General features: G+C 47.7%; 1 long non-coding RNA gene across 1 annotated transcript in view; it reads right to left on the bottom strand.

Moving 5' to 3' along the window:
- LOC109519197 (uncharacterized) overlaps positions 1-27,560 on the bottom strand; it is a 240,978-nt gene that overhangs the window by 165,716 nt on the left and 47,702 nt on the right. The window contains exon 2 of the long non-coding RNA XR_002168898.1: positions 5,037-5,227. This is a non-coding gene — a long non-coding RNA (uncharacterized LOC109519197). The remainder of the gene's footprint in view (positions 1-5,036; positions 5,228-27,560) is intronic.

The following is a 27,560-nucleotide window of genomic DNA, read 5'->3' as shown; positions in this document are numbered from 1 at the left end:
AAAAAATGTCTGTGTTCTACAGCCAAGTGAGTGTAAACAAGCAAGCTGCTTGGGGTAGGTGCAGACAGCACAGATTGCCTGATTTTTTTTTTTTTTTGGGAAAGTGTTTCAGTCTCAGCAAAAGAAGGACTCTGCGCCTCTCTGTTGGTGCGCCAGGCTCAATGTGGCAGACAGATGAGTCATGAAGTGTCCCGGAGCCGCACGACAGGCTGTGCAGACGACAGCCAGGAGAGGCGCAACGAGAGGTCGGACAAAAGGGGAGGACGCGATGCGCCAACGAGAGAACACCTGTCTGCTTCTTGCGAAGGAGGATTTTCTTTTTTGGATGTTCTTTTTTTTTTCCCGATGATGTCATCTTATTTGTTGCCACTTTTCTTGACTCGGTTGAAAGCGGGGACAAAAAGGCTGGTTCAAAACTTGACAGAGTAAGCACCAGTAGCCAAGCCTCAGTGGTTTGTTACTGTACTTAAGTCGATTTTTCAAGTAGGACATCTGTGCCCTAAATATTTTTCTGATGACTTTTTACATCAACCCTACATTTGAAAAATATCTGTACTTTCCAACCTTCATCAAAATAGGCTTTTTTTTTTTTTTTTTTTTTTTTAAAGCTCGCTTATTTCTTTGATTGACATCTTGGCCAAAAGGCAGACAAACAGGGACGGCATTGGCATGAACAAACATGAACCAGAAGGCATTTAACACACTGATGTAACCGATTCGGAGAAGCAAGAGGGTTTTTTTTTTGTTTTGTTTTGTTTTTTTTAATGTTCCAGGAATGACTCATGAATATTGTTGTTGTGTCTTGAGCAAGTTTTTGAATGTTCCAGGAATGACTCATGAATATTGTGGTGTCTTGTGCAAATCTAAAAACCAGAAGCTTCTGGCGTTCCAAAAAAATCTGTGGAATCTAAAATAAACCCTGAGAAGTAAAGTGTATTCTTTCACACTTTGCTAATTTAGCATTTTTGTTAATTAGCTCACAACATGAGCAAAGCGTGTCCAATCAGTTAGTAGAAGTAGAATTTTTTTTTTTTGTCCAGTTACTTTTTCACAACTAGCCGTGTAGTTTGACTTAAGCACCGAGAGCGAGTACTTTTGCTCTTTTCGTAAGATTTCCACTGCATACTCTCATTGGATAGCAGCGTTTTGGTCCAACTTCAGAATCAGTTGTTGACATTTTTTCTGTCTTCCGTGCCGTCTGATCTGGAAGCAGCGCCAGTCATTGCGTCACCGCCGAAGCTTTGTTTTAGCCTCATTGGATTTCATAACTGTTGTTTGGGACTTTTACCTCATTATGTCTGCATGGAGGGCGGGGTGACTTTTTCTGCATGAGCGTGTATATGTGAGGATGTGATCATGTGCGCTCGTGTGTGTCTGCGCTTTCTAATCTTAGGGGAATGTGAATGTGTGTGCTTCTCTCCAGCCTCTGGGCTAACCCCACCAAGCCCCCCTTTTTGGAGGCACGTCCATGTTGTTGAGCTATCGCTGCTATATGATAGCTATTGCTACATTTCACGCCTCCCGCTTCCCCCCACCCTAGGACTAACACACCCTGAAACCTCCCGTCACATTTCCCCCCTTTTGCCCCTCCCCTTTGCCCTCTTTAACCACGACACTTTGAATCAAGCAGAAATTAATGCAGATGATGCATTCACTGTCTCATTGTCTCCTTCATTCTGCGGATGGAAATCGAGATGACAGCGACATGGGGAAAACTCCTGACGTCAAGCTTTTAGGGGCGCCGCGGGCTGTTTGTCGTTCCTGTTAGCGTAAATGCAAATATGTGCTTAGAAGTCTTCAATGATGGGCCCCATGTGTTTATCCACAAAAAAAAAAAAAAAAACGTCCTATTTTGCACCTTATTTTCCATTTTACTTCTTGTGTATGCACGTGAGGCACTGTAATCCACCACCTGGAGAGAGCAAAAAGGCGTTATGGGTAACGCAGGAGGTGCTGTTTGATTGATGAGTCAAATCAGAGGAGCAGAAAGGATTTCATTAACAGACACCCTGGCCCAAATCAGCAATCATCCACACGCACTTATCAACGCTGAGCAGTACAAAAACATCAACAAAAACTAATCCGCAGTCACTTTTGCAAGTGTTCATCCACCAGCGCACATGCATCTGAGGGGGGGGGGGGCTGAGTGTGATCGAGGTACAGCCTTATCACAAAGTCAGCAGTAACACCGTGTTCATTTCATCAGAACGCGGCCAAGGGCAACCGGAACGCTTATGGGTCACCGCTTTGCTTTTGGGGAAAAGCGCTGCCCCAGAATCAAAACAACATGCATGAATTCTTCTCCCTTGCACTTTTGTTGTTTCACGTTTGATGACGACACAGAGGGAGAAACAGAAAATTACTTGTTACGCCCTGTGAGCCCTTTCCTCCATTTTGATCACCTTTTTTTTTTTTTTTTTTTTTTTTTTTAACAGCACTGAAACACACTAGAAGGACAAAACGCAATGCATGGTAATGGGCCATACTTTCTCATTAGCGTGACAGGGATGTTATTTTAATTTGCGCACGTGTGTGAGCGCGCACGCGCGTGTCAGGGTGCTGCGTTATTATTGATTGCACTAATAAGATATGTGGACGTCGAGATTATTTGCATCCCTGAGCAGAATTATTGTTATTGGAGACGTGAGGGGGGGTGGGTGATGTGATTACGGCGGTCATATCTACACTGCCCGAGGCGAGATGCTGTCTGCACACGTGTGCGCACCCGCCCGCGTCGGTAGGGAGGGAGCGGGCGTGGAATGCCCAAGCTAAAAAGCGCACACCTGTATCCGTCCTACCATTTTCATAGCAATGTCTATGTCTAATTGGCTCGAGCCGGTTTCACCTCCGGAATCTATTTAACACGGTTACCAAGGTGACAGCATCCATCGTCAGCCACGGCCCGACGCCCATTGTCGGCTGACATGTGCGCGCGCGCACGCACACACACGCATGCACGCATACTCAGTGAAAACAGTGAGAAGCTCCAATCTCTCTTAATTAGCTCCATCTATTAGTGGCAAATCCACTAATTAAAGCCGAGCCAAGACACGACCCAAAGAACGCTATCTGCGTACGCCATATGGGGGCCGATGTGAGGAAGGGACCCGGAAATGACAACATGAATGTACGCACGCAAAGACATTTCATTTCAAGGACTTTACATTGATTGTGAGGTCAGTCGTAGGACGCCTCGCGAAGAGCGACCACGACGAGGTGCTTTGGGGCGCCGAGAAAAAAAAGTGGCGTCCACGACATGGACGCAGAAAATGTTGAAGGAAGTGCGACTTTTTTCGACAAGACGGTGTTGATGAAGTCGTGGAGAAGGTAGTCCCAATCAATGAGTCATGTGAAACTTACAGTATGGGAGGAGCAAGGTCATTGCAATCAGCATAAGAAAAAGGGACATTCTGATTGGCATTTTGTTTTGTCAGCGGAGGCTGAAGCTCAATTTGTTCAACAACTCACAGTCAGCTTCCCAAAGGAATGATGCTGCTAAGTGAAGTTTCATACGTGCTCATTAAGTGCTAACGTTTGCCAAATACGTCCTCCCTGTCGTTGGTGTCGGGGATTTTTTTTTTTTTTTCCGTCATGGTGTTGGTGGCAAAAGTGCGACCCAAGCGCAGGGAAGGACGGGAGGCAAGACACGGAAGCAGGAGAACTCCCCAAACTGATCCTCCAATCATTTACAAAGAGGTCAAACAAGGCACGTGGAAAACTCCAAATACTCAAAGAGCAAACCAACGCCGACGACAGTACAACAGGAAACATGACGCGACGAACCGACACAGTGAAAGATACCAGCAATCCGAATACAAACAAATTGCCTCAAGACAAGGCACACCGAGATAAGATGAGTGACTGGAGGGAGCCGATTGGTTGCCACAAGGAACGGGGCTGATGAGAAAATCTGATGTACTGCCACCCGGTTCTTTGGCAAGCATTTGCCAACCTGCCGATTAACACGATTGGTTATGTTGCAAGCAGAGGATGAAAAAAAAAAAAACAGTTTATTCTGATTTTTTTTTTTTCTTTTAAAGATGTCAGGCTGTGATTGAAAACCTGACATTGAGAAATGGAACGAAAGCCTGCTGTCAAGCGTTTCTCTTAGCCGGAGCTACTCAGCCTGCCCGCCTCCATCCCCTTCCTCCTCCCTATGTCCATTTTTTTTTTTTTTTTTTAAACAAGATGAATGGAAACAAACCAAACAGCGGGAGACAAAAGGAGTCATCAAAAGTATGAGGAACAACAATGATGGCAGACGGTGTACAAATATGCACGCCGCTTTCAACCAGCGTCACAGCAGGAGGCCACAAAACAATTTTAAAACACTCACAATTTCACCCCCCCCAACCCAAGAATCATTACTGGAGTGATCTGCCGATAAGTTTGTTTTGGCGCCGTTTTCACGATGGATTTAGCATTTTGTTTTTGGGCCACATTAGCCACGTACGTTTGTGAAATGTGTAACCTTATGGACATCGCATGATGATCTGATTTGAATGAGAATTACTCATTTGATCAAATTTGAGGTCAAATAATGACCACAAAGAGAACTTAAAAAAAAAAAAAATAGACTTTAGTCTGTCTTTTCAAGTAAGATGGTTCTGCTCACGAACTAACTGGCCAATTTTTCGCGTCCCACGCCAGAGGATGCAACAGGTCTGACATCCTCCTTGGTGACAGCGAATTGAAAATCCTCCCAACCTGCCAACAGCTTCTTAAAAATCACCGCAGGACACTTTTGCGAGGCTATTTTCTGTCTTGTCCTATCTCCACTTTAGTTGTCAGTGGGGGAAGAAGGGATGTAAAGAATGTTGGGGAAGATTATAGGGGAGAGGCGCAGACACCTTTCTGCCGCCACTGCTGCGCGCCTCCTCGAGCCTGATGAATGTTGAGAACCCTTTCAGCGACTTGAGAATTGTTTATCGTGCAGTCTCGCCACTCTGTCTAATGGGCTGTGCATCGGTGGCATTTATATGGCCCGCAACATTCAACGCCATTGAACATGACCCGTCGTTCATAAGAGAGCTAACCTCAGAGTGGTCACCGACGCTGAAAGAGGCTTGAGTGAGTGAGGGGAGGTGGGGGGGGGGGGGGCTTAAAGGTATGTGCCGTCCCCCCGCCGAGCCTTTTCAATTCTTTCCACTCCATTGCTCCGGCCCTCCCCTCTCCTTTCAGCAGACGCAGCTGCACTGAGTCGCTCTCCTCAAATCACCGTCTCCATCTATAAGGGGGTAGAAAAAGAAAAAAAAAAAAAATCAATACAACACCAAACAATGGCTTATAGGCCTTAGGGTGCAGCGTGCAAAAAGGTCACCGCTATACATTATGTATGGCGGCCAGCTAATGGTCAGTGTGCTCCCAGACAAATGGACTGTAAGCTTCGCCCCAGCGCCATGAGTACACCGGGGAGAGGTTGAGGTTTATACACGCTCATACAAAGTACCAAGGGTGCCTATTGGCAGAATTGGATGTAAACAAGTGTGCGTAATTCACACCCGCGCACACACACACACACGCACACGCCTCTGTTTAAAGCACTTGATGGGCACATGTGCATTCACAGGCACGTCCGCAGAGGTGTGCGCACACACCGTTTGTCACACATTTCATAATTTATCCATCAGTGAGCACAGAGAGCAGCGCCGCTATTTATATTTTATACTACTTGCGATGATGTACAGCACCTTTTCTTCTTCGGAGGGTGTGTGTAAGTATTTGGTGTTATTCTAGCACAAATGTATGCATTTTTAATCAATATATTCTTGTGCAGAGCGAAATTAAAAACAAAACAAAACAAAAAAAAAAACATCAGTCAGGTGCGCCTACCAGCTATGGATACAACAAATGGTCACGGAAACAACAAGACAGGAAACTAATTAAAAAAATAAAGAAATAAAATAAAAAACTGAGGTGACTAAATTCACAATTATTGCCTGGCAGGAAAGCAGAGAAGATACATCAGCATGATGTGGTAATTGCCTGGACATGCTAGTGGGGGCAGAGAGCACATTCTTTTTACAAGGGAGGGAAAAACATGACGTGTACGTGTGTGTGTGTGTGTGTGTGTGTGTGTGTGTGTGTGTGTGCGTGTGTGTGTGTGTGTGTGTGTGTGTGTGTGTGTTCGAGACAGAATTTGACCTTCATGTAGTAATGCTGCAGTTGACACAAGCACGTCTGCACTGGGACAAGAGCTCAGGTTTAACAGGCATATTGAAAAGGTCAGAGCTGTCACTCAAACTCCCTCGCACACAAAAGATGCACACTCCACTCAAGAGTGGACGTGCACGTCCGCGTACGGGCCCGAATACTTGCAAGTACACACAGAGAGGGGCAAAATTGCTCAGCGTGTCAAATGAAAATAAGCCCCTCTGCTCATTTTGTTCGAAACACAGATTGGGCAGCTGCCAAGAAGCGCTCAAACTGGCAGCCCCCCCACCCCACCTCCCCTCTTCTATCCTTCCACACCCACACACCAGCACACAAACAAAAAAAATCCAGTCAGGGTCACTGGTGAATAAAGTTGTTTTGGTCCATGTCTGCATTTGTGATTGGCTGCTGTGTTGCTAACCGAGAAGGGAAAAAGAAAAAAAAAGGATATTTTTCCTCTACCGTCCCTAAATTGCTCCACCTCTCCTCCCCCTCCAACCAGCCCTCTAATCTTCCTCCGGATTGGATGATTAAGATCCTCACTTTCCTTCCTCAGCCTATACCTCCCAAGCACTCAGATTAGCTGCAGCTTCCAGTGTGTTGACACATGTTGGCATATCCCCCCTTAAGTTGTTTTTACGACTGGCGAAGAAAGGCTCAATCATCTCATACCATAATCAAAGTACGAATACAAGTGTGGCAATTAAAAAAAAATATAGATCTATAGTGAGAAGAGATTCTCGTAATATATGAGAGCGCAAGTCCGCACACGTCGTTCTAAACACAGTGCCATTCCCGCAAACACCTTCTACTTTAATAATCCGTTGAAGGTGTTCATTTCTTTTTCCTGCCACGCTTCCCCAGCAGGCACCAACTACCTTGAACTGGGTCAAATAATCTCCGTTTCCATGCCACAGATGAATGGTAACTGGCAATTGAAAAAGTTGAAAGTGGCAACTTACTCTATTTTGAAGGTAAAATGACAGCTTCACAGTCAGTTTGGACCTTCGACAGGTTTGTGTCGTTGGCCTGGCAAACCCACATCGCTGACTTTAATCATTGGTGGGGGGAAGGGGGGGAAATTGGACCGGTCCAAATGTCACCGTTTCAAGGACTGTCGTATTTGATGCCAGCTGATGCAACACCGTACTCCAAAGGGACGCTGCCGTATTTGTGTATTGTGTTGCTTTTTAAAAAGGAATCTTGGACTCAACAGTTTGATTAATCCATTGCGGCTCTATCTGGTATCCGCGACTTGGTCACCGGGGGCGGTGTCATACAGTCATGGAAAAACGAAGAAGAGTTTTACAACAGGGGGATAAAGAATATATGCCTGTGAGTCTTGCCACACCGTCTCCCCGACCTCGACACAGCTGGCTCACTTTTATCTTGGCATTCGGCTTCAGTTTTGTTTTGTGTTTTTGTATCCCGGTTGTAAAACACAGACATGGAGTCGAACTGTTTGAAGTCGGATCTGTGGATGCTTTTTACTAGACCGTATAAATAAAAATGAAAGGCGGGAGACAGGCGGCACCCGGGCGAGCGGCGGGAATGGAAATGCAATATTCATCAGGTGATACCTACGGTATCAGTCTATTATTTATGAAGTCCGAATCAGCTCTGTCATCATCCACACTCGAACAGGCACAGCCTCCAGCACTGCCACGAGGAGGCCGCGTGCCGGAAAGAGAGAGAGAGCTCCGTTTCCCAAATGAACCCGCTGGACACGACGCAATCCGGTCACAACGGAGCTCACGCGAAAGCAGGCTTCTTGTAAAATCCGCTGCGAGGGGATCGCACCGATTTGGGAGCAAATGTTTCGCTTCTCTCGCAAACTCTTCCAGGTGAACAGCCACGACTGAGTGGATTCTTTCTCTTCCGGTGAATGGCATTCATCAAACCGTGTGTCGCTCCAAGGCACTTCCAGGGTGTTCACGCTATCGGCTATTAACGCGTGAAACCTCATGTCCAAATAGATAACGCGCGCGGCTTTAAATGGCTACCAGACGGATTAATGACGGAGCGAATCATTTGCAGTAGGCCTTATTAACGGGCCTTCCCCGTGATCAAGGCCGTCAGTCTTAAGGACTCGATGGCGGCGCAGGCCACTGACTCTTTGAGGATCTTTGCGATTGATCTGATGGGATATCCGACCCGGCCGCTCTTTCACTTTTGCTCGGCGTCACGTCATTCCTCCCGATGAGTGTCGACAACTTCCGCAACGTGCTGACATCGGCGGGCTCAGAGGGAGCGAGAGAGCGAAAGACGGGAAAAGCGGGAGAGCCAGAGTTAGCGCAACGGAACAAGTCGGGAGTGATTGGCCAGGTGTCAGGTACACTTTTAGATTTGAATCTGAAGGCGTACGCATGATGCTACAAACTCAAAAGTCAAAGAACGCAAATCCTGGTGTTGGCACGTGATGTTTAACGAGTCTGTTTGTTTCCTCTCTTGAAATTGAACACCCGTCTGCCCCTTGGATACCGAAACCGAACCAAACCACGCTTCTTGGTGAACGAATGTGTTTCTGTGCGCTCCAGCTTCACTGTTTGCACTTAACGATAATTTGAATTTATCTCGGGCCTTTCCAGGGACGCTAAATGGAGAAAATGTGGGATCAAGAGAGACATTGCCACAAACACGGGCACCGATACAGCTATTGAAATCGTGCAGTTATTTGTATCGTATGGAAAGCCAAGCAGGACCCAAGTGGTGAAGAAAAGTGCTGAATTTGCTCCCAGATCAAACCGTGCATAATCATACCCTTCCATTGTTGATAATACGCTCAAATTACTAAGCAAAGACTTCATCCATTAACATCACTTTTCGTCGGTCGAACGAGGCCGCACTTTTCCCGCACATGAGACAAATCATCTCCTTCCAGAAATAGACGCAGATCTGATCGGGAAGCCGCAGCCATCAAAACCTCAGGGACAGGATCACACTCGCATCCAATGTTTTTTACTGGCGCACCGAGCCACAAGCCGTCTCTGATCTGGCTGGGGCCGGCTCACTTTTTGGCCAGCTGTGTTCGGATGAAATCAAACGCTTTGCGGGGGCTACGGCAATGAGGCGATAAACGCCGCACTGTTCCACGGCGCACCTGAAGGCCCAGCGAGATGAGCTTGCGGGCCAATCAAGTGTGGACGTTGGGGTTGCTGCGCGCCCACTCGCGACGCGTGCAGTTCTGCGTCGCTGCGCACACACTTATTCCAAAGCTAATGAGGCCTTGGGAGGTCGGACGCAAGTGAAATCGTTTCACTGTCCGCTTGCCTCCGCGCATGCTTAACGGCGCGTGAACCTTGCGGGGCGCATCGTATAGAGATACGCTACGCGCGGGGCGTATCGCGAGGCGATGCCTCGTCTACACATTCGCCGCACTCGTTTACCCTGTTTGGCTTTTTCACCGCATGCTATCTTTGCATCTTTCTATCAGCGGACTCAGTGAAGCATGGGCAGCGGTTAACAGCGTTCCTGTCTGAGGAAAACATGCCCTACCTCCCGAGCAGTGTTACATTAAAAAAAAAAAAAAATCATGTTTATGATTGCAAACGGCACGCGTACTGATGCACATCCAAGTAAACTGATGAGGGGCGCTTTAAAGCGCCATCCGCCCAAAGATTGCGTGCGGGAGGAGTAGAAAGAAAGCGCAGGGCTGATCCTGACGGCGAGCCGCACAAAATGTACGCAGAAAAACACAAACAGCACCGACGTGTCAGAAGCATTCCACATGGTGGGCGAATGCCTGACTCCACTTCAAAGCGCTCTGCCTGACAGTGGCTAATGATAAACACTCACATGGAGAGCAGAGAGACGCCGAGGCAGACTCTGCCTCGACACCCACCCCCCCTCCCCCGCCCCCCCAAAAAAGCGGCCTCTTCCTGTCTTTTAGAGAAAGATAAAAGATGAGCGCTCATGCCAGACTGGGGCTAATGTGCATTTAAGCATTCAGACAGTACATACATGCATACATAAAAGAGTACACAAGCAGACATACTGATGCAAACGTGGAATAATTACTGCCTTGACTGTGGAGGTGACATGAAAAGTCGTGACGGGCGTCTGAACCGGTCACCTCACAAAAACCTTCACATTCAAGGTCTTTTGCCAATGTCACCGGGAAGTGGAAGCCATTTTCACATTGAACGGAAGGTCACACGTTTCCCTCAAGGCAAATCTTGCTGAAGCCAGTTTGCTGATGATGACTTCAAAAGTCACTAATCCCGTTTCAACACAAATGCTTTCAGCGATGGCACAAAGCGAGGTTAATCCACATAGAAATAAGAGAAACTCATTTGACATTAGGTTTTTTTTTTTGGGGGGGAGTCACTTCTAACCACGCACCGTCAAAAAAAAAAACAAAAAAAAAAAAAACGTGGCGCTAATGAATGTGATCAACCAATTAGCAACCGGGCAGTGCTTATGGCATTGTTGCCAACCCATGGACCAGTTCAGCATTATTTTGACTGACTGGCACAGAGACTAAAAAACAAACAAACAAAAAGAGGATGTATGCGGCCGTTGTAATTAGTGGGAGCTTGTTGCTCCTCCAACGAGCCGGTCCCATTTTTAGGGTAGCGTGTGACCATTTGTCACGTTCAGTCTACTCCATAATTTTTTTTTTTTCTCAAGTCTGGCACTCTGAGTGCACCCGCACCGAGAGTTGATGTGGTGGCTGTCAGTAATTGCTTCTGTCGAACCCTTGTTTCAGTCCCATTCCAAAACAAATCCTTTTATGCTAGTTTCTTGGTTCTCCGTGTGACGCGGCACTTTGGATGGCTTCTTTGTTTGCAGCAATAGACCCACCCGTACATCAAGTCAAACTGCTGGTATTGTCGACAGTTTTGATTGGAGGTGCTATACGCTCTTCCCTTTGTGTCATTATTTGGTCTCCCCCCCCCCCCCTTCCCGAAGAAGCTTTCCAAAAACATTGCTCTTTTTCATTTTTTGCTAGCTGACCCGGTACCAGAAAAGAGGAGAGGGGGTTTTTGGTTTCTGATATTCCCATTTGGAATTTACGAATGGCACACAAACGATTGTAAGAATACGTCGCCACAAGAAGTCACGCTCACTTGATTCATTGTAACTTTCTGACTGTATTAGTGATCAATGAGCTCGTGTTCTGGTTTGGGTACAGTTCGGGTTAAGCCATTGTAAAACTATTGGGACCTTCTGTACCAGGTTTTGCAGAAGTAAGTGTAGGACTTGTGAGTGCCGCTCTGTCGACCCGAGCGCGCAGTGGAAATTGCAGAAGGGGCGAGGACACTTGCACACATACAAATGACCAGGCGCAACTTTAAAAATCAAACACACGGCACACACACCCACACACACTTCTAGACAAGCACACAAACTAATTGGCCACCCCATTAGTAATTTATTAAGCATGTCCTTGTAAATTTTATCAGGTATCCGGCAGGGGAATAGATTTATTGATTCTCTTTGCATTCATCAGTCCCAGAAAAGAGTGAAAAGAGCAAGCGAACGATTGCAAGGGAAGCAGAGGAGGCAAGAGCGATGGAGTACATTTATCAGGACGGACAGCGGTGGGTTCCGAGCAGCTTTGCAAGAGATCAGATCCGAGTATGTTGTGATTCCCCCTGGGTCGCCACTAGATCCTGCTTCATTCACAACGCTGCCTCGCCTCAGCTCATCAATCCCCCGCAATCAATGATTCTCATAAAACAGCATCCCGACTTTGCCTTCTACACTTGGCTCCCAAAACAACAACAACAAAACAATAGTTCGACTTCATTTTAACCCAGAGGAGCCACACATAAGCACCGGGGCAAACACGCGGGGTCAAGGATATACTGTAAGATTTTTTAAAATATATATATACACATCATACAGCTGCTGGAGAAGAAGCTATGTTCAATATGTACGAGGTTGTGACCTCATTACTGTACCTCCGCAGGCTCGCTAGTTTCCAGGTTTATTTCCCCCCCCCTGTTTTTTTTCCTTTTTTTTTTTTCCTCAGGTATTGGCAAGTATCGACGGGCTCGAGAAGTATATTGTTATTGGGATAGCAGCGGTCTCTGCGGCTCATCCGACAAGCCCATCATTTCTCCAACGGACTTCTGTTTGTGATGCTAGTGCAGTGTAAAGGGAGGGGGCTGCTGGGTGGTGGTGGTGGTGGTGGTGGTGGTGGTGGGGGGGGGCTCATATGCATTGTTTTCAATCACCCTTCCAGGAAGAGAAAAATGGAGGAAACAAACAGGAAGGAGAGCAAGTCAGGAAATACAGTGAAGCAAAGAAAAATATTGCAGCACAGTGATGCACACTAAACTAACTGCTTCTATTGGGGAGGTGTGGGGGGGGGGGGGGGAAGAACTTGACCGAGCAAGATTGTCGAACCCGAGTCACCGGGCCTGGACTTGACTTGCCTGATTTTTGCGACACTCACTTCGGACTTCAAATGTTCAAGACAAGCCTTTTGACGAGCATAATGGCGACTCACTCCCCCACCTCTCAACCAGCACATTTAAATGAGCTGTACGGAAATCCTCGCGCCTTTTGGACCAATCTATTCCCATTTGACAACGAGTGAGTTCTTCAACATACTTTGGAAAAAGGGGCATTGAAATAGTTTTTCCCAAGTATGCATCATGCATGTGATGCGTGTGGGCGTTAAATTGACGTGACAGCAGCAGAACTCCACTGTAAACACTGCTTTCTCAAAAGCAATCCTCTATGAAATGTAGTTTTCTTTTGTGTGTGTGTGTGTGTGTGTGTGTGTGTGTGTGTGTGTGTGTGTGAGAGAGAGCGCCGGGGTGGGGAGCTAAATAGCTCGGCACACCAACATCCCTTTCCCCTGGAGGCAGAGCCTCGACTGGTATTGTTCCAGGATTCCCCAGCAGTGATCACCGGGAGGCGAGCGCTGCTCGCCGCGCGATTGGTGGACCGAGCCATCCGTGTCTGGGATTTGGGAATACCATTCTCTAATCCCTGGCACGAGTTCCTCTGTCGGCGGATGTCTCAGGTTGGAACGTGTAGGTGTGGTGCTGTAAACACGCATGCCCGCATGAAGACATATGGACTCAAGCGATAAGGCCGTGGATGTTTTAAGGAACTTAAGAGTATGAATTCCGAACCATTTAGCCTCGGGCGTTGAGACCCTTTACTGCCATGTAAGCTCCAAATATGATAGCAGAAAAGTTTTTCAAACTCCACCCTCTGCTGCATTCGCTGAGGGCTTCTCTTTTGTTATCGTCTCCCTATCGCTCCGCGGAAGGAGAACGTGGATCCATTACGCCGTATCGGTTCTTTCCTCAAAGATGACGTTGACGCACTTTTACTTTTCACGCGCTCAGTCATACATTTCAAACCATTACCCAACGGGAATGCGTGTAAAAACCATGACAATAAATCCAATCTTTTGCAGGTCATCTCCCGGGTGCGCTTTTACATTTTGTCCTTGTCGGTGGAATATATGCAATAAATATTTTTACTACGGATAAAATGTTGTTGAAAGGAAATGCATGAGAGGCTTCATTATTCTGCCGGTGGCTGTGATGTTAGGGGTGCCATGTGTCCCCCGGAAATGAACTTGCCCCCCCCCCGCCCCCCCGAAAAATAAAGTGGTTTCACACACATTTCGAGCAGCTTTAATGAAGCCCTCTTTTCCCCACCTGCAGATACACTTCCTGGGAGTGGCCGTGCGATTTCCGATGTGAGAACACTTGAGACGAGCTAATTGATGTTTCACTATTCATGTATGCAGAGTCGACTCGGGTGTGGGCAGATGGTGTTTGTAAGACGCCATTTAAACCGGCAGGAAATTCGGAGTCTGGAAACAGTGGGGGATAAGGGGGGAAATCAGCTTTTTTTACAGGAAACGTTAAGTGCCAGCATCTGATCAGAACTGAGCTGACTTGGGGCGAGAGGTGGAGTACTCCAAGTCCCGGTGGCCAGCCAATGACAGGGCGCCAATCACAGAGACCAACAACCATCACAGGCTTTGAAAACCAACCAAAAAAAACAGCATTGTTCCTTAGTCGCTACTACGCTCGCTTTCAGTTTGCAGATGTTGATCGTACTGAGCTATTGGGAGCCGCACACACCTCTCACCGCACTGTCTCGATTGTGAGCGCTCAAACAAGTTGCCGCGTCGCTGCAGATGAGCCCAATCGTAATCAGTTCTTCCGACTACGCCTAATCGGTGGCATTTTGCTTATCTGGAGGGTAAGATGTGGAGAAAAATAAAATGGCATGCTAGAAGACGGCCATTTTGGAATCAGCATGCTCATTTCAGTTTTAATCTGCATAGAAATGTAACTTTTTTTTTTGCATGCGAATGCAATATCGCCACATGGTTATTGTTAACATTGAATGTTTGCGCTAATCAAACAGTCTGCTGTGCTCTTCAGCTGCTTGGATGGCAATCGCATATATTATTGCTTCGGTCTTGAGACCGGGGGGGCTATGAGGCCTGGGGGGGGGGGGGGGGAGTTCAGGAAACTGGTAGTTTGCTCACTCATGTTGTAAGATATGCGACAATTTCATCGTTAATTCTCTTTAAAAACGTGTCACTCTCTGAAACTAGCAGCTCTTTGTGACATCATTTATCATTTCCCCTCGTTAACCGTCCTGTCGGGGTTTCTGCATGGCTGCCATTCTGCATTTTACTGCTGGCAACAAGGGCATTCATTTCCAGTCCTTCCATCCCCGACCGCTCTGATTTGCATCGTGTTCCGCCGTGACGTGTTCCGTTACTACTTTCATGTGACATTTTGTCTAATTTAATGTATGAAACAAAGCTGTCACACCTCCGGACAGCGCGGCGGATGCAAATGAGGTTTTTTTCACAGGGGGGGGCTGATATTTGTCGGGTAAAAATAGTCACCGGACGGCGCTTTGATAGTATTCATTAATGCCCGACTGCTTATTAAGTGCGCGGATTCGGCGCTCGGCCTCTGGAATGAATGAATTAAAACGCGGCGTTTGTAAAGGGCACGCCGCGATAATGACGGCGAAGCGCAGGCGCGGCTCTCGGAGTTGTGAATGATGGCGTCAAGCTCAGGCGGCTCGATGGAAATGACCGAGGCACCTCCAAGTCACACATTTTCCGTTTCCAACAGGGAAGCTATCACCATGGTAACACAGCTTTTCGGCTTTCCGGGGTGATAACAAGGTGGAGATGTGCTTTGGGTTGGGCTATGGGGAAGCGCGGGGGGCGGGAGAGAACTCAAAATGCTTTCACGCAAGCGTTCCAAACCCCAGAGGGCATTTTCTCTGGAAAGATGTCAAAGAGTGGACATACTTTTATTTGAATACATTGCGGGCTAACGTTTGTCTTTGAATCATTCGTAAGGGCCACTTGGCACGTGACCTGAAGCGGCTCTCGAATTCCCGAATCGTTGATCAAGCCCCCTCCCCCAACACACACCTCATACTCTTCCAGACGCTCTCACTCACAGTCACACCTCCAACGCACCTCTCAACCCCCCCTTGAGTGATACGATCTCAGTCTTGTCATAATAGTCACGTTTTCACCAGCGACCCAATAAACTGACGCTTTCTCCAAAACTTGCACACTGACGTCAAAGCCAATCAAGAAACGGAGGAGGTGGAGGTGGAGGGCTGAGGGCCGAAGGAGGAGGACGGCGTCATCGGCGTGCATGAAAAGCGGCCAAAGGGAACTTACAGCCATGTCACAGGAAATAGGATGTGTCTTTTTCCCGGGGCGGCGGTATCCCCGTGATTAGAGAGAGCAGATTGAGCTGTCTCTTTGCATTACACACACGCAAATAAAAACCACACGTGCACACCGACATGGTGACACACAAGTCCAAGGGGAAAGGGACACAAAATGTAGTTTTGGTTGTTTTTTTTTTTTAATATGTTGCAGTCAGACCGTTTGTTTGTGACTACTTGGAACGAAATGGAAATGGGACATACGCCGTTGTCATCGGACAGCAAGATATGTTGATGGGGCGCGGGGATGTCAAAGTCATTTCCGGCGCGGGCCATTTTGCAGTTGTGACAAAATACAGCAGAGCAATCATTTGTAAAAGATGTAGGGACTGAGATAGACCTCAATCGCTCACAAAAAAAATAAACTCTAAACGCATTTAAATTTGCAGCGTGGGGTGAAGGTCGCATATTCAAAGCTGTCATCTTTCAAGCTCCTCACAGGGAGGAAAAGGTGATGATGTGTGTTGATTGAATCATCAGAGCTAAGCTGCTTGGACCGGACATAACTGGATTTGGGAACAGATGCAGAGGATTTTATTCCAAAAGTTCAACCTTCAATATAAGATTGGCTTTGAAAAAAAAGATTTATCTGCAATTGAAATCAAGTAGGATGGACAAATGCGCAGGCCAATCGGTCAACACGTGTCTGACGCAGCGACGAATGCGATTCCCCAATGAACCGTTTAATTATTAGCAAGAATCCGATTCGCATTTATCAGGTCATCCTCCGCAGAAATTATGCGGTATTGACACCATGCTATGGTGCGCTTCCACTGAGGCTCCAGATAAAAGGAGAGCGGAAAGTGGAAAAAGAGAACGAGTGGAGAAAAGTAACCAAAGAGTCGAGAGCCAAGCAGTGTCGTCATGTCCCGCTCGTGTCCTTCCTCGTTGCGGGACGCATTAACCTTCCTGATATTCAAAGTTGTGTCCTGAAGAGACGGCAGTCTGCAATTTTCACAAATAAATATAGAAAATATTTGATCAAAGGCTCTCTGGCCACTGTGCAATGACAAGAAACGATGCATCCCTCGACAATCGAGGCGGACAGGACTTTTGTTGCTCAAATATGTTAATGTATTCCGACTTTCTGTCAGATTCTTCGTCAAAGGACTGTCTCGTTTAGATCATATTGTGCGGCTTGCGATGTTTGACGTTGTTCGCGCGTTGATGCCTGAGGGGTGACTCATAAAAGAATCTGCCTCGCTACTTTTTGGGCGAGAAAAGAACACTTCCCAACTCATTTGCCCACCGCTCATTTACAGTCGATATGAGACGTGTCCACATCGCCCCGTTCAAATGTGTGATGTCAACAAATAAAACGAGACCGACGCAAATAATATCAAAGCTTTCTCCCAATTAATGGACCATGAACTGTTCATAATTCCTTCCACCTTGTCTCGGGCCCTGCGTCCATCTGAAGAAAAAAAAAAATTCCGAAAGCATCACGCCGCCACTGGCGTGCTTCACTCTCGCTATGTTGTTGTTTTGGTGATGAGCGGCTAGTGTTTGCGGCAAACGCTCCTCGCCAATCGCAATGTCCCAACACCGCGTTTGGGACTCCTGCGTTGGACAAAGTAAGTGACTGGACAAGCGCCCCCTCGCTCCCGCCCTCGTATAATTAGCACGGAGTTCTGTGGCTGCTGGCTAATGAAGAGAGCTCGTTTTATGGCTGCCGACACGCCTGAGAGGCGCGAGGGCTCTCATTGGGCTCCCGTCAAAGTGATTGTCAGCCATGCTGGCAGCTGTTAATCGCTACTCAGGAGGCTCAAGTCGATGGTGCGAACCCGCGGGCTCGTGCGTGCGCGGCACCTCAACGCGACAAGGACACAAATATCAAGTTTTTTTTCTTTTTTTTCCTCATATCAAATTTATCGGACAACAAGGTGGATGTTTTGCTCCAATAGCTTCCAAAATAGTCAAGCCATCATGATTATTTTGGGGCAAAAGTAGTGAGAAAGTCCCCGTATTTTGGTCGCAAAAGTAACCGATTGTGGTTTTGAAACGACAAGTCGCTGTTGGGAAAAGTGAAAGTCGTGGTTGGAAATGGGAAACAGACATTGCCACTAAGTATTTAAATCAGCGTGACTGCTGTCAGGTTTTCTCAAGGATCTTCTATTGGCAGCGTTCCCTTAATCCGGTACAGTAGTGTCATGCTACCCGACGACGTTTAATGTGGTTCGGGTTGTTTCGAGCGTCTACATACGATTGGGCTTGATTTATGAATGTACTCAAGTATGCTTTAAAGCCCCAAAAACCGTCGACTAATCTTGACACTAAAACATTCATCTTGAGCGAAAACATTTCTTTTTTTTTTCTTCCTTCAGTCCTCGGGCCTATCGCGCTCGAGTACATGAACCAGGATATCAAGTAAGTTAAAATGAGCAATTTCAAGTCACATGAACGTCATGCATAAAGCCAACATTTAATCCAATAATCCATGACAGACTGCGAGGCAACTGGTTTCACTCAGCCACCTCCTCGCTGTCAGACGGCATGTCAACTTACCTACAATTGCAATTTGGAGTCATCGCGAGCCAAAACGTCTTCCCTCCTGTCCTGGTTGCTCTCGTCTTTTCCCAGACTAATCTCTTTTGTGATCTACGCCGCAGTTGGCCGGTCAAAGGACGAATACGATTTCTGCGTGTAGAAAGGTGGCGGCGGGGTGCGAGGGCGGCTTGGCGAGTTGACGCCAGCGCTTCACCCGCGTTTGAGCATTTTCTCTGGGTTTTTTGTTTGATGTTTTCATTTGCCCCAACCTCATTCTACATAATTCATTTTGTTTTTTTTTGGACCATGATATTTTCCTAATATGGAGCACGGGGAGTTCAAATCGAGGTCTAACCCAGAATAACAAAACCCACAGCGACAAGGCCTGGACAGGCAACATCGGAGTGAGGTCTTTCGACTTTGTTAGTGACACCAGATGGCTGGAAAAGATGTTCTAACAGGATGCTCAGTCGAAATTCAAATGGGCCCAGAAATATCTGAAGAGGAGTAACGTTAATGTGCTGGAGCCAGCTAGCGAAACACAGCGCAGCCTCCAGTCGAACAACACTGAAATCAAATCACTCGGTGTTCCAATTAACAAATATGGCTCCCAAACTTCAGCTGTGTGGCAATGTCAGGATCAACTCTGCATTTGTGATTTTTTTTTTTTTTTAATGGTGCCCACACAAACAGCGGTCAAAGGTAAGCAACAACGACGACTGGAGGGAAAAATGGTGATGATCCAAGAACCAGAATTTACAGCAGCTTAATGAAGTGCACGTCCTTGCTGCTCAGTACGACATTTTGACGGTGACGGTTTTGAGACGGCAAACTCGTTGGCGACAGCAACACAAACACACCAGGGAGAGACTCCTTTCTCACCACGTACATAAATATAAGAACTTTGCAGATAACGGTTCAAACGTTTGTATTCGCCGGAAAATAGACATGGACCACTGCTCACACTCTGCCTGTAATTACTTTTGGAAATGTCTCAATACATTCGTAATCTTTGCTTATTTCGCTTCAAACGTGGAATGGAGACTTTCCAACTAATGACAGCCATGAAGCTATTGTTTAGAAATGTTCAAAAAGTCATCAAAAAATTCACTCCGTTCCATTTCTGTTATCAAGTAAGCAGACAAAGAACGTCTAGAGGTGGGGAGGGGGGTGGGGGGTGCTCATTCTAAAAAGGTGCCAATTATAAAGATTATGTGGTGACCTTCCTCACTTATGGAAGATTTCGTTCATCGCCGTTTCTGTGTGTCGCAGCCTTTCCGTGTGAGAATGCGTTGACATGACTTATTGAAGCAGGTCATTTTTTTTTTCGGGTAGATACTGTACGTAGAAGTGCCAGACGAGTTCTCAGAATACACATATGAAAAAAAAATGGAAATAGAACTTGGAGACACAAGAAAAATGTATGCAGAATGGACAACATGCATAATGGAGAAGCTTTACAAAAGACGTATCGCTCACGCCAGAATACATCCATAATGCAATATAAATCCACGGCGCGCGCTGTTGGAAATGTGCTGAGTGTGCAGAGTCACCTTGACCGAGTATCTCTGACTCATAATGACTTCAAACACCGGTGCAAGGAGGGTGCGCTCACAAATACAACACACCGAGACACACAAAAGAGAGTTAATGCTGTGCTGTGATAAGCAAAGGGCCGCACAGTTTCAACAGCCACTTAATCCCTATCAAGAATGAAATGAGGAAACGCACAAAAAAAAAAAAACAAAAAAAAACTCAGCAACAGAGAGTCTAGTGATGATTCCAGCTGCAGCTTTATCTCACTGGTGTTGTTTTGGACACAAACACTTTATCAGCGCTAAACATTCAGAGGCAGACTGAGAGAGAGGAAAAAAAAAAAAAGTCTTGCTCATCCCCATGGGAGCTTCTCTGAGCGGGTGGAGACTTTGCTTCAGCAGTGGAAACTATTGCCGAGGCTCCCCCACTTTCTTCTCCGCCTTTAGTTCATTCAGGCTCTCTGACCTCATTTGCCCTTTTCTTTTTCTCTTCTTCCACCTGACTTTCTGTACCCCACCCCTCTCCCCCCCCCCTCGGCCCACCCATCTCGTCTCACTCCTTCGATCTCACCTCACGTCACCCCGTCCTTTACCCAAAGTCAACTCGGATGTTCGAGGGAGCGGCGGTGGCCGCGAAAGAAGAGAGGGGGGGGGGGGATGTCGGGAACGACGACAAGTGAGGAAAAGTGGAGGAAAGGATGTGAAAAGGGTGCGGGTGAGGAGGAAAACAGCGGACGGGGGCGGGGGGTGTTGTGAAGCAGAAGACGGGAAGGGAGGGAGTGAGAGAAGGGGAAATGGGGACAGTGGAGTTTACATCAGTCCAGAGCGAATGGAAATAAAACAAGATGCCTGCATGCTGACTTGGTGTGGCTGAACAAGATGGATTGAATGGCGGGCGCACGGAGGGAAGCAGAACACAGGCGCACTTTCTGCTATTTATATTGGATTGCCTTTTGATGCTCTCCAGGCACCGGCCTTTTGAGAAGAAAAAAAAAACAACAACAAACAAACCTATAAACGAAGCAAAGTTGGATTAAAGAGGAAGAATTGACAGTGTCTTCTGACAGCCTCGCACTCGAAAGCGCATTTCCGTCGCGCGTGGTTCTGCGGGGATTCATCTGAGGTGACTCGGTTGCAGTTGAACCAAGGACACGTTCTATAGCCACACGGCTCCCCCGGCAAGCGCTCGTGCAGCAGGAGCAGGCTGTTCTATAAGCGGCGCGCCGCTATGAGTCACTGCAGTCGGGATGAGGATCGATGCACGCATGCCGCATTCACCTCGTATGCTCCTTCGGCACTGACATGTGACGGGGATAACACGCTTTTCAAAGCTCCTCATTGAGCGGAAAGCTGCGTTTGCGGCATGTCGTTAGCCTAGCCTGGCGGAAAGAAACGGACAGGGAGGAGAGGCCCTTTTGTTATACGACGCGGGAAAAGACTCGAGGGGACCGCTTTAATTCATCAATCAATCAGTGGTTGCGTCAGACCAATTAATCAGGCAATGGGATAAAAAAAAAATGAATTTTGCATGTTCGGTGCAGGGATCATTATTGTCCACCATTCTCACCTTTCGGAATGTAAGAGGTGCCTTTGAATGTGTGTGGCGTTAAAAAGCAAGACCTGGCTTGGTGAGTGACTTGAGGGTCAGCGAATGAGAGTGCGGCGTTGGCTGTCGTGAGCTCATGTCGGCTAAGAACTGGCTCACTGTCAGCTAGTCCGAGTTCTGCTGAGTGCCTGCTCATCATTCGTAGCCGTGGCAACTCGCGTATTGGCCCGCTCACATATTTACATGAGAACCCGGCAGCACACATTTCAGCGTCCAACCCATGGAAGAGCTCAGGTCTCCAAACGGATATAATACAATATGTTTCAATGCCGCTTGGCCTGACAGGTCAAATGAACATTCAAGTCAAGTCCGGTCGAAGTGATTCCGACAGTCAACGGCTGGAATTGCGCGCACACGTGTCATGGGTGTGGCCGCTGCCATCTCATACCTCATTCAAATTCACACACACTCAGCACTGAAAAGCATTTTTGCCCACCCTCCAGTTTGTCGAGGCGGGGATTCTGTCTCCACGACAACCGGTTTCCATGACAACAGCCACCCTATGCTCATCTCGTCTTTCCGCCTCTCCCTCAATCATCCGCTCCACCCCAAAATGGCAGCAACGCCACCATCTCTCTCCAAGATCAAGACCAAAACAGGCAGGCATCATTCACGACATGAAACATTCATTGCTGGGGCCCCCCCCCCCCCCCCCCTCAAAGCATTGGAACTTGCTGGAAGCAGAGATGGCGAGCTGGGTGGGGGAAATTGGTTTGATAAAAAAGATGGATGGAGGCTGTAATCCTCTGCACACCCAGGCAACCGTGACCCCGATTTCTAATCCTTTGAGCAGGCCGGAAAGGTGGGCCCTTTTGCCAGAAACACACACACACACACATGCACACGCACACACACACAAATGCACAGTGTGAGATGGCAGCGCGACTGCGGCTGGAGGGCATACATCTGGTGGAACGGTTCGCCAATGGACAAGTGTTGGCCAATGGAAGATGAATCAGGTCGCTCGACGTGCCCTAACGACATCCAAGGGAATATCTATCCTTCATGTCAGCGCCATTCAACCTTTGGGATTGGCGGGATGTAGTTTCACTTGGATGTGTCTGGAGGCGTTTACCGCCACTAATCACCAGGCTCAGGTGCGACACCCCGTTCCGCGCGCTCACAGGGAACCGGGGGATTCTCCCCCCCTCCCCCCCTCCTATGCCAGATGATGAGAGCCGATAGAGGGGGAAAGTAGGCCAAACAAACAGCCATGGCTGCTGAATGCCGTGACATCACTGAAGATTAAAAACAACAACAACAGAGGCACATGTGGGGCCCAACACCGGGACAGGATGGGATATCCTGTTTTTGTTGTGCGCGGCTTGCAAACTCAAGTGAGAGACAACTGGCGTTCAAGTGCAACTTTTGGTCAAAGGGAAGTTTTGTTTGGTTTCTTTGAAGAAAAAAAAAAAAAAATAACGTCATCGCCAGCCGGTTCCCTCGCCGTGTTCCAAAAACGGCACAATTTCCAAGAAACAACCGAATGTGTGAGAAACAGATGGGGAACGGTGGAAAGAATAACAGAGGAGTTGAAATACAAACCTTTGAGAGTGGCCCGCGTGTGTATTGACTGGATCATGTCAGCATGGCGAGTGGTACTAATTGCATGTTGGGAGGCCATATGACCGATTCAGTTCCAGCATGGTTGCGCGCCTTATTCGAACCACTGGAACTTTTATTCATCTTTGTATTCATGTTCCCCCCCGATGACCGAAAATCAGTCTGTCACTGAATGTTCTGAACTCCTGTTCACATGCCTGTCCTGCATTGTGCTGAAAAATGGATTTCTTCCCCATCGCCGAACATGCTGCGCTTCTTCAGGCAGCAAACCAGCAAGGAACGACTCCACAGCGCCTCTGCTGGATTCATCAGTTAATAACTCCGATTCGAGGGCAGCCCTGTTTGTCCGTGTTTGCAGCAAATGTCCGTTGGAGTATTTGGACGTGCGCTTCCTTGTTATTTAGAAGCGGCTTGAGTTCGTGTACTCTCAAGCGGGTCATCTGAGGTAGCAGACATTGCAGTCTGTTCGTCTACATAATGTGAATCATCCTCGGGCCTGTTCGCTGTCATTTCTTCAGCTCACGTCCACGGCAAGCAGCGCCGGTTGCATAATTGCTTCCCTGAACACATTCATTCCAGCCTCCTGCGCTCATTCTGTGCAGTCATGGAGACTATCTCTCACCTCACGCTACCTGCAGAGTGTGCTAATGATAGACTGAACCCGAGTCTGGCCAGGTATGATTAGAATCTGAGCGAAAAAATGCTTTGTCGACAATCCAGCCCCTTTCAAAAAAATCTGCAATTTATATTTCTCCCCCCCTCCCACCCCGACCACCACTTGACATTGTTCACAAACACACAGTGAGCCAGCCCGGCATCGTCCCGTCCTTATTTTGCAATGACACATAGTGTTTCAGACTTCCTGTTTCTGAGGCTTGTCAAAGTGCAGCGCCAGCATCCTGGAATTCTTACACGCACGCACACAAAGTGAGTGACAGGTGTAAACAGTTTAACAGGCACGCCAACAGCTGCTCTTTAAGCCCACAGTGACTCTGCAGCTATAAAACCTTCCAATGAGCTCATATTCTCGGCATAAGGATGGTTCTGCACCAGTGGCTCTGTAGTTAAAAGTCCTTAAAGGCTTGCAAATTAAAGTAAACTGCTGGGTTTTTTTTTGGGGGGTGCGGGGGGGGTGCAATGCTTTCCCGATGAACAAGTAGCAGCAAGCAGTGCCAGAATGCCGGGAAGCAGAGCGTGCCGGAAAGGAAATGAAAGCATCTTATTGGTATGGATGTTTTGGTTCAGGCAGGGGGGTGGAAAAGTTCCTGGACCGCCATGACTCCCACATTCCCCGCAGGGCGAGACAGGTTCGGCGTGACAGCCGATGGTGTCGGTCGCGGGTGAGCGCAGAGGAAACGGCTGGGACGAAGCAAGGTGTAGGACTGAGCTCAAACTTCCCGTAAAAAGGACCGACACAAACAAACACGTTGCAAACAGCGCGAAAGGGACGAGCGACATGCTAACACTCGATTGCCTGATCATTCTTCAATGAGGTTGAAGTTGTTTGCAGGCCCGCTCCCTTCAATTTAAAACGTTTCAACATATCTTTGCAGCGGTAGAGACGGCGTGTCGACGCTTCATCGTACCTACGCTGTTAACCATGCCCGTGCCCACGGCGCAGTTTATTTGCGGGTGAACGGTTGTTTACGTGATACCTCCAAATTCCCTTCGCCCCGCATCCTCACTAACGAGGCTGCATTTTACTTGATTAACCCCCTCCCTGGTCGGTTCGCACGCGTGAACCGTTTCCCTTGTGACGATTCAAGCGGCATCGTGTCAACAGGGCTCGCCCGTTGTGCTTATATGTCCATTTACGCCACTAGCCACTGGCTGAATAACAATGAGACTTTGCCCCCCCCCTCCCCCCTCACCCTCCCTCCTTCCAACCCAGACTGATCATGCTAAATCCAAGACTCATCAATTGGATGCCCTGGATTCATCCCGCAGGATAAATATATACAATGTGTTGAACAGATTAAACTGGTCTCTGCCTCTGCAAGCGCTCACTCACACTTTGTACACCAAGTACATTTGGCAGTGTCGGCAAAAAGGGGCAGAAACGAGGCCGAGGGAATATGCTGAACTCCACGTGCCTTCGATTTCTATAATTCATATCCGGCCTTCAAAATCAACAATCGAGACAAGAAAATAAAAGTCCACAGGCCCTTCCGAAAGTATCTGGTCTGGTCAATGTCTTTGTCGTACACTGTTTTCCTATCAAAGGCTGAATCTTTGATGTGATGATTATTGATGATGTCACTCTTGATGGTTGCAACCAAATAAATTCTGAAGTCTGTCATGCAATTTTCTTCTGGGCAATTTAGAGGAAAATGCAGCCGAACAAATCGGGAAAAGCAAGATAATGGTCCCACTAAACGCACTGCCTACGCAACAAAGCACTTCATTAGGGGGAGATAGCCAAAGGTCTTAGACTGGCCAAGTCAATCACCAGACCTGAACCCAATATGGCACGCATTTCAACTCCTGAAGAGGAGACTAAAGAGACAACCCCCACCCCCCATCACTCACAAACAAGAACTGAAAGAGGCTGCAGTAAAAACGCCTGGAGGGGGGGGGGAACATTTTGAATAAAGCAAGCAAGGGGTCGCAGGCTCGATGCAGTTTTTGCAAGTCACGCTTATGCCACCAAATACTAAATGTGACTCGCTTCAAATCAGTTCAATAATATCCGTCCCGATTATTTTGCTCCCTTGAAAAGTGGGTGGGGCTTCAAACAAAAGTTAATCTGCCCGGAGCTGTTCAACACAATTCGTGAACTCTGAACCCTTTGACTCCTATTCCTCTTTTGATCTGAATCCCAAATGTCTTTAAAGGATACCGACCTTGCCATTTCAATACTTTTGGAGGTGACAGGATCGTCACATGAACTCTGGTAGTTAACAGCTTCATTTTTAGTTCATAATTTCTTGGAATTGGATTGATGGCATGCAGAGAAATCCTATCGATCCCAACGCGTCCTGCGTTGTTGATGGCTACACAGGTCCCACTCCATTGTTGATTGCCCTTGATAAGGACGTTTGTAGGCGGCGTTGGGCAATGACTGGTCTTGAGGGCCGACATGGTCAAGGCCAAAACCGAAAGAAAGAAAGAAAGAAAGAAAGAAAGAAAGAAGGGGAATTTGACGGGAGAGAAGAGCAGCAAACATGGCCATGGCAATACACGTGTCTGTATTGTTGGTGGATGTTTGTGTGTGCGTGTGTGCGACTGTGTCGTGCCTGCTCCCGTCTCCCAAACCTCAGCGTGCCTCTAATTCATAGTGACCGCTTCATTGTTGCAGAGCAGATGAGCCGGGTGCAGCACCATACCGATTGAATGGAGTACTCCGGAGCCGTCTCGGTCTTTCCTTCACTATTCCCCCGGCTGTCTCCCCTCATTCTCATCCCGGCGTACTCGTAGAACCGAGACGCGAGGGGCGTCACATACATACACACACACACACACACACACACATTTAGCGAGATAGCCCGGGGCAAAGCAAAAGGGCGAGGGAGAGGGGTCCTGCTTTATTGCTCTGATCAAAACATTCATCCGTCCTATCCATCCTTCTCTCCCTCCATCTATTCCAGCCTCCTTGATTAAATCATTCCCCTCCTATTTGGCCCGGATTTCTCCATGGATATTACCCTTGCCCCCGACTCGGTGGGCGCCCAGCGCACCAGCTCGCATGCAATCATACGCGCAAGCGGCAAACGCGACGCCATTGGCGCGATTTTCCCTCACAATAAATGAGATGGAAGCGGAACCCGGAGAGAAGAGGGCGCCCTTAATGTTCATAGTGTGGTCAAATGAAACATGTGTTTTCATGTTTCTTTTTACTTCCATAGGTCACTGAAAGCAGATTAATAGAACCCAGTAGAGAGTTGGTAGAGGGAGGAAGGATTTCTCGCTTTTTTTTTTTTTTTTCCTGTGGAAATGGGTCAGAGAACTGGAATTACTTGCATCTACTTGTCAGCGCTACCTTGCAAAAATCGACCGCCTCTATTGAGAATGTCTTGGGGAAAGTTAGAATTAGAGCAAAAGGATAAAGCGGGAAGCGGCGAGGATGCTGAGGCGGCATAAAATAGCACTCCGAGGGGAGTCGGGGTGGCGGTGCGGGGGGGTGCGGCTCGGTCGTCGCGTTTGAGGAATTCAGTAATCCAATTACCAAGTTGAGAACATATAGTACTTAAGGGTGCAAGCGCCGCACAGATGTTTGTGAACGCGCGCGCGCACCAAACACTTCAAAGCCACTCGTTCCCAATGAGAGATAATGCTACACGTGCTCCCCGTGCTGGTTGAAATGGCGGCATTATCTCGACTCAAACAGGAAAGAACCACTCGCGTTTGATCAACTCTTGTTTGTCGGACAGAACCAAATGGCTCCGTTTCTACTTTGCCCCACGGAGATAAAAGAGGGCAATTAACCGCACAACGCAAAGGCGCTCGCTAATCTAGTTGTATGGCAAGCCGCGTTTGACTTGAATAATACACGTTTGGCGGAGCGGGAGAGGTGCGCGAGACGC

The sequence above is a fragment of the Hippocampus comes genome, unplaced genomic scaffold (genome assembly GCF_001891065.2).
Source record: "Hippocampus comes isolate QL1 unplaced genomic scaffold, H_comes_QL1_v1.1 scaffold12, whole genome shotgun sequence".
Classification (NCBI taxonomy): domain Eukaryota; kingdom Metazoa; phylum Chordata; class Actinopteri; order Syngnathiformes; family Syngnathidae; genus Hippocampus; species Hippocampus comes.
This window is presented reverse-complemented; position numbering and strand designations above follow the sequence as displayed.